This window comes from Sylvia atricapilla, chromosome 2, assembly GCF_009819655.1.
Source record: "Sylvia atricapilla isolate bSylAtr1 chromosome 2, bSylAtr1.pri, whole genome shotgun sequence".
NCBI classification, from domain to species: Eukaryota; Metazoa; Chordata; class Aves; order Passeriformes; family Sylviidae; genus Sylvia; species Sylvia atricapilla.
The window spans coordinates 98,454,721-98,462,900 of record NC_089141.1 but is presented as its reverse complement, the minus strand read 5'-3'; positions in this window follow the sequence as shown (position 1 = coordinate 98,462,900).

Here is an 8,180-nt window from a genome sequence, read left to right as displayed (position 1 = left end):
CAGTTTTGGAGGGGAAATATAGAGTACAGTGTTATTACTGCCTCAGTCGTTGCTCCAAGGTCTCTCATGCAGGCAAAATTTTATTGAGGTAATTCAGATCCCATAATTTCTAAACCTTCACACTTTTCCCATTCTTTGCATGACAGATAGCTACACCTCAGTGTGACCACAATGGATTGCTGTGACTGCAGCACCTCTGCAAGAACCTGTGAAAGATTTTGGTGAGAACAGCTTTGTGGTGCAAGAGCAACTTCAAGCCACAGATTAAGCATTGCTGTAATCCTGTATCGTACTATATGATACTGAAATACAGTTCTTTGAGAGGAAAAAGGGCCAGGCCTGTCTGAACACGCTTCTCAAGGCCTGAGTAAAGGTTCAGTTCAGCCCATGGCAATGGCCACCAATTTGAAAACAGATTGAAATCCTCTAAAAAAGACCTTATGCAATGTGGACTGACTTTGGTGGTAAGTATTTAATCAGTGTCTTCCTTACAGCTCACCTTTTAGCTGCATAATTACTCTACAGCAGTTTAGCTTAATTTTCTACTAGTGATGATATGGGAATCACCCACAGCATACATCTACCTTGCCACTCTGCTGACAGAAAATGGCTTGAGAGAACCAAATGATACATGAGCAGCCATAAACCACGTTTAGCAGCAATTTGAAGTCAGAGTAGGTTTTAGCTCTTTCACTGAAATAGGTACCACAAATGAGGTTAATCAAGGTCACAGTGCTACAGAAGAAATAAATCTCTTTTCTAGTCTGTGCAGTAGGATCATATTAGAAAACAAAGAACACTTTGATTTGGTACAGCCTGTCCTCCAGGGCCTGCAAATGGTACAACAACAATTTATATCCCTTGAGGATCTGGCCCAGATGTTTTATGTAACTTCCACTTTTTTTTTTTTTTTTCTCTAAACCACCTGCATCCAATCCCTGATAATAAAGAGGAAAGTGAGTAACAAGCAATATAGACTATATGGTGAACTGCTTCCTAAAACAATGAGTTGATTCTTCTTTCAGTTACATTTGTACTATACCAATGAATTTAAAAAAAGGTACATGGTGTGCCCAAGACCGAACTGCTTCATTTTCAAGAGCTGTGTTTGAGCAAAGAGAGGAGAAAGGAAAATTCAATTAAATTAAGCAATAAACCCAGAGAAGCTCTGTTTGAAGAAAATCTGCAACGTTTATCACTAGCTCCACATCCATGGCAAGTCGACATTTCAGAAAGGACATTTACAGTTCTGTTCAGCTTACTTGAGAGAGATCATTGATGTCTACACTAGAATGAGCACAAATCATGCACGAGTAAGTTGTTTACACTGTCAGTCATTAGCTACACATTTGGAGTGCTGAAGAACGTTAGTATAAAGAGTCTGTCTGTGGTACTCAGCCCTAAACCTCTCTATCAGCCCACCTTGCAGCCTGGTACTCACAACTGGAACCAGTATTCCCCTGGGGTTCTGCCAGTGCTGAGGAGCCTGCAGAGATGAGCTCACAGGTTTCATGCACACTATATGGTCCTATTTGTCTGTCCAGTTACAACATTTGCTTCTGACATATTGATCTTCATGGAGAACTCTTTCCTGGCTGAGCCTTCATAAAGTAGCGCCTTTATTCTACATGTTGAGGGAAGTCAGTCCATTGTTTCTGCTGTTGTTTACAAAAGGATGGGTGAAGTGGGTTCAAGAAGTCTCAGGGCAGGTTAAGGTCCTGTTCCTTCATCACTGTGAGTATGAAACAATTCCCAAATTAGTACAAATCACAGTATTAGCGCAAGAGGTTTTGGTTTGATGATTTCTTTCAAGAACTGGGTGCCAGTTTTGACCAAGCAAGGAGAGTTATCACATCTTGACAGCAAGAGTTTTTCACATGTAAACTCCCACATTTGGGAAAGCAAAATAAGTTACTTTCAAGCTTATGGAAGAAGTGCAACAAAGACATGAAACAACTCAGTGAAAAGTAAGAATCGGTGATTCTAGATACTTTTAAAACATGGTTCAGATGCCCTCAGAAATTTGGCCAGTGCAGTAATCTGTGACTCATGAAATGAGCTGCTTTAAATATGCCAAGTTTTTATAGAAAATGCATTGACCAACTGTCCACTATCCATTATCAATGAGCAATCTGTGCTTGGCTTTCTATGGGCAGCTCCTTTTGGCCTCTCCTGGATTTTGTTTCATTTCAATGGTGTGCAAGAAGGGATGTGTGCAATGGAGTGACACCACAGCTTCCTACACAAACAATTGCTAATGAAAAATTTGCACGGTTAGATATGCCTAATTTGACAGACTAAACTTGCTATTTTTCAAACCACATGAAGCTAAAGTACATCGACATTGATGAGTGGTTCACTCTTGCCAGCACAAACGTGTCAGTATGTTCAGTTTTGTGAATACATTAAGCACAGTGGATGCACTTTGCATTAAAAGACTTGTGTTTTAACTGGATATTTTGTGTCTGCACTGATATTTGCAACAGTCTAGAGCAATTTCTTCCCTTATAGCCCAGATCTATCCTTGTCCTGAGTAAACTAAGCGGGTTCAGTAGGAACTGAATTTGACCTAAGATCAAAAAGTAAAGTTTGGTTTTGTTAGTCTGCCCTCTTTCTTCCTACCATGTTTCCCTTTCCCTTGGAGGTGGCAATTTGAAGCTGTCAAAGCATCTTGGTACCTACAGTAATGGCTAAATGGAAAGAATTTAATTTTTGAGAAACTGCAAGGGGGTTCTTGCATTATTTCTCTCTCACCATTGCTTTTCTCCTATAATTTGAATTATAATTACTACAAATTACAGTATGTAGCATTTTATCGGTTGTGGACCAACAGGAATTTTAGACTTTGGACTAACATTCTTGATGATATTGTATCTAAACAACTTTGCATGTGCTGATGTGTGAACACATGGTCACTGTAAAATGAACTGGGACCACTCACTTAGTAAAAACAAAGTGAGAAACACATGCTGCCTGGATGCAGAGACATGTTTCAGAAAATCAATCAATACCTTTCCCTTCATTGTTGGGGCATGGTGGTTTATTGTAGAGGGCGAAGTATAAGGGATGCAGAATATTGTGTCCCTGAGTGGTTGCCTCTCCTCTGCCTTTAGACCATATTGTTTTGATTTTTACTGTAGCCTTCAAAGTAACACTGGATGATACCTTAATTTAACCTGCCAGTTTGTACACTCATCTTCGTAAAAATCATTCAGCTTCTAATCTTTCTCCTAAACTTTGCAAAAACCCTTTGGTTTCCTGATGCTTCAGGAAACTGACAGCTTCTTTACGCAGCTCCTGATGTCCTCCGATCTGAGGCCGGCCCCTGTGCACGGGGCACTGTCCCCTTGGCAATGCTGAGCCCTCTTTGACTTGGGAAACAGCTTGTGGCAACCTCGGAGTGCAATGGAGCTCTGTGGAGGTGACAGCTTGACAGCTTTTTTTAGGTCTGAAAAAGAAAAACAGGGAGCAAGTCAGCCTGTCTTGGGACAGGAAGTTATGGATATGGATTAGTTGTCCAAGGCATTGTTCCCAGGCTCCAGTGGGGTACAGAGCCCTCCGTGCTCTGAGAGGTCGCTGGGTGGTGGCTGGGCAGCCCAACCAGCTGCAGGGGGTGGGCGCTCTCCAGGCAGCAGCCTCCCCTCTCTTCCCCTCAGACACAGAGGTCCTGAGTGTGGCACAGCAGGTGGGGAGTCTCCCTTGCTGCCTTTACCTCCATTCCTGCTGGGCAACAGGGAATTAATCCGGCCAGCCGCTTGTCTGCCCTTTCTCGTTCCTGCCGAGGATGAGAACGGAGCTGAGCCCAAGCTGCTGATGCTCGATCTGGGACTTTGTGCCTCTGCTGGCTGAGATGTCGAGCTGGACGGGCCGTGTGTGCCCTGCAGAGGAGAGCTGCCCACCCTCCTCTCTGTCACACAGCTCCGGTTCCCTGAGAGAGCGGACACGAGCATCTGGTGGAAGCCTCCTCTTGCAGACAGGGATCTGTCCCAGCGTGGGGAAAGCCCCCGTTGAAGGGGCTGAGGCTCGCAGCTGGGGAGCCAGGGAGCCAACATCCCAGTGCCAGCACCGGCGGGAGGGCTTTCATCTGGGGAAAGGCGGATGTCACGCGTGCAGAAGAGTTAGTCATGTGGGAAAAAGGCTGCTCAGGGGATTACAGGGACGATTCGCCCAGCCCCCAGTTCGAAGCACGAGGAAGAGGAGAGGATGGGGGATTGCCCTCCAGCGATGCCCAGGGGCAGCCGAGGCAGCACGGCCCCGCTCCAGGCGCTCCTGCGGGGAGATGTGCGGAGCGGCTGAAGCCACCCCTGGGCTGTTCGCTGCCTCCACAAAGCCACTTTACGGGAGTCCTCAGAGCAAGGATTTGCCAGGTATTTAACTGAAGCGAGCTGCTCTTTGGCAAAGAGCGGAGGAGCGGCAGAGAGCGGGGCGGCCGCAGCCCTGTGCCGAGGTGGCTCTGTCTCGTTATCCCTGCGGATGCTCCAGGACAGGCAATCCCGGCGCCGTGCAGCCACAGCCTTTCACAGCCCTCCCTCACCAAGTGGCCACCGAGTAAGGCTTCTGTCCGTCTTTTATGCACTAGGCAGACTGACAAAGTGTAACAGAGAGCTTAAACAGCGCTGCTGTGTGGAAAAATTGTCCTGATAATGGTTTTTTAAGCCATCTTAAGGGTGTGTGGTGCCCAATACACAACGCAGAGGGTTTTTATTGAGGCATGTCCTAACTGCAATTCTCTGTTATTGCAGTCGTACTTTCATAGCACAATTCAGCCAACAACATGAGTGGTGAGGCAGAAAACTGCTCTAACAGAGCCAGAGTACAGACGAATATCGGTGGGCAGCTCTTTCAGCAGAGGTCAGACAGCTCGTACCCCGGGGACAGGACTGGGAGTACCAGGTAGGAGCTGGGAGCCACAGCTCCCGCTGCAGCCGGAGGGGCGGAGGGGAGGACTGGCCCACCGGAGAGGAGCCTGTGTCAGCATGTCAGGTTACAGGCAGCCTTTGTGCTGTGACACAGCCATTTGCTCCGGCCAAGCACGCTGGCTGCCATCTCACACAACAGTGGATTTCACTGAAACACGGTTTAAACCCCCAGCTGCTCTTCTATCACCCAAACCCATGGCTGCTGCCTTTCTGCCCTTGGAGATTCGAATTTCCTGAAGAGGCTCGAGGTCCTTCCCTTTCTCAGCTGTTTACTGTTTCCTTTTTGCTGTGGTACAACTCTCTTTCTGCTCTCATCAGCCTTCCAGACCAGCATGAAGGTCCACCACAAGAAATGCTCCTCACCCAAGGGTGGATGACCATCACCATCTCTGGCTACATAAATACTCCCAGCTAAGAGCCTGGCCAACCTGCAGAAAGCCTGCTGTGCCTGCTGTGTCAGAGGCTGACACAGTCAAGTCTTTATCACCCCAGAGGGTGATTGGGCACTGGAACAGGCTCTCTAGGGAAGTGATCACAATACCAGCCCTGTCAGAGTTCAAGAAGGACTCAGATAACACTCTCAGGCTCACAGTGTGAGCCTTGGAGCTGTCTTGTGCCGAGCCAGGGGTTGGACTTTGATGATCCTTGTGAATCCCTTCCAAGTCAGGATGTTCTAGGATTCGATGATTCTACAAATCTAATGTCTCCCATGTGTCTTCTCGATGGAAGCAAATCCATCCATGAAGGTTTGATGTGCTTGAAGTTCAGTGGCTTCTCACTGTTCCAACAGTTTTTCCAAACGTAGCTTCGTGCTAATTTATCTCACAGCTTATTTTTTCTCTTGTGTAAAGGCAATGGCAAAAAAGTGGAGTGCAATTACTGTATTATTCTTCAGATATGATATCAAGGTTTGCATTTAGATATGCAATAGAGAAGAACTTAGAAATAGGGCTGAGAATTTGCAGCATTATTCAGTGTAACCTGCTCCATTTCCAGCTCACTACAATGCTTGCAAACACATTTAAATGCAGGTGCAGAGGCAAGACCTATACGAAATGAGGTGACACCCTTCTCTACCCTACAGGTATCTCCTAGAAGTATCCTGCTTTTAGGGGGCTTCTGGGTCGAGCATGTACCCCTTGGGGTTTCAGGCTGTGCACGGACAGGTGGCGGCAGCAGGCAGGACTGAGGAGCAAAGGTGACTCCTGCACTAAAGCAGTGAGGTGACAGCTCCCAGGGCTGCCTCTGGACACTGTAAAAATAGGAAAAATAATACCTGCATGTAAAAAAGGAGTTTTGAATCAGCCACCCCTGTTTTAGTATCCTAAAAAGTACCCAGTTCAGTGATCGTGTAATTAACTTGCCAGCACAGAAGAGAAAGTAGGAGAGTTGAAGGGTCAACATAGTCTCTGTTCTCTACTGAAGAAGAACTCAAGGTAATAATAGGCATAATTCCCCACTCTGACAGACAACAGCTGAAACAACAGCACAAAAACCCTTCATCATTTCACCATGTGACAGTCTCACTGGCAAATTGAGAAGCAATGAGCAAGACAAGAATCACAAAAGGCACATAATTACTTAGAAAACAGGCTTTGTGGTTTTGAGTCAAGAAGAGGGGTCATTTTAATACCTATTCTGGGCTTTATGTATCCCATATCATCTGGATGTGGGAAGAGAATATCTATCTATTAACAGGTTTTTGGGCATTGCCAAGCACTGCCACGGGAGTCCTTAAAAGGAATACAACTCCAAATGATCATAAAATTTTGAAAAATGGACTGAAATCTGTGCAATGTGCTTCAGTCTAGACAAATTTACAATGCAGTATTTGGTGCCACCCCAGAACCAGATGCACAGAGGCAAAAAAAGGGAACGGCTGAGCAAGGAGCACTACCAGAAAGGTCTCAACTGGAATGTGAGCTGATGTTGGCTGATGTTGGCTAATGTTGCCAGAAAGAAGGTGTGCATGTAAAATGTTCCAGTGATGGATTCCTGGTCATTGATACAGTTTCAGTTGTTTGCAGACGTAAACACCATCATTCAGGAAGCACAAAATGTGGCAAGTCTGGATGGCACCAAGACGAGCACCATGATATTTAGGAAACATGACCTCTGGGGAAGGGTTGAGTGAATTGAGAAAATTGTTAATTTTCACTCCAAAAAAACTATTGTTAGAGGATTGCACAAGGATGAGAGAGATCAGTCACCCCTGGTCCACAGCACGTGGGTACCACAAGATATTGAAGCCAGGTGTTTGCTCAAGGTCCCTGTTTTCTGGCTGTGCTTGCCAGAAGCTTTTTGCTGATGGCCCTGCTGAGGCTGTGCTGGGTTCCCAAGGGCTCCTGAGGTTTTAGCAATGAAGGGGCTGGTTCCTGCTGCTCCCATGGAGGCAAACTCAGGGTGATTTCAGAGAAACTCTGCTGGGAATGGGAAACCAACTCTGTGGATGTGGCCTCATCTCAAAACAAACCCCCACAAGACCCAAAACAAAACCAACCATGTGATCCTGAGCAGAAATAGGCTAATTTAAAAAATGCTAAGGCATTGTCTGATCGATAACTCTTAACCCAAACTGTACTTCCAGAGCTAATTCATGCATTGATTTTCCCATTGATTTGCAGTAACTGCTGGGTTCCTGGCTAGATTAGCAAAGGTATTTAAATATTAAGATGGAGTCATTTTAGTAGCCTTAGTCACCTTAGTACTTAAATCCAGTTGATTTATAGCTCAGATTAGGTCTCTACGCAAGATGCTGTGATCCCAAAAAGTCTCTTGCTGCTTTTTGATGGTTCAGTGAGCACATTTAAAATTCAGGTTTTATATGCCCCAATTGCTTTGAAAAGGAGGTTTGTTCCCCAAATCACCTGGGCTTTGAAAAGCTTTTTAGAACATGGCCCTAAATACCCAACCAGGTACCTTATCTCAGACTAACTGAGGTTTCTTCCTGCCTGGGAGTTAAGATTCTTGGCTTGGTGTTTCAGTGAAGTTTCTAAATATTTTTACAGCTTATCACCGACCTGTTAAAGGATTGACAGATTCTGAGCTACCAGAGACACGGGTAGGCTATAGATAAAGTGACCAGCTGTATCATTGACAGTGCATTTGGGAAACATTAACCAAAAGTAAAGGCCTTTTATAAGAAGGCCATAAAATGGCAGGAGTAATTATGTTTTCCCAAAGTTAATCATTGACTTTTGTTTATTTGGCTTTTTATAAAAAACTTTTTCCTTTCTCTCCTATAATGAATAAAACCTATAA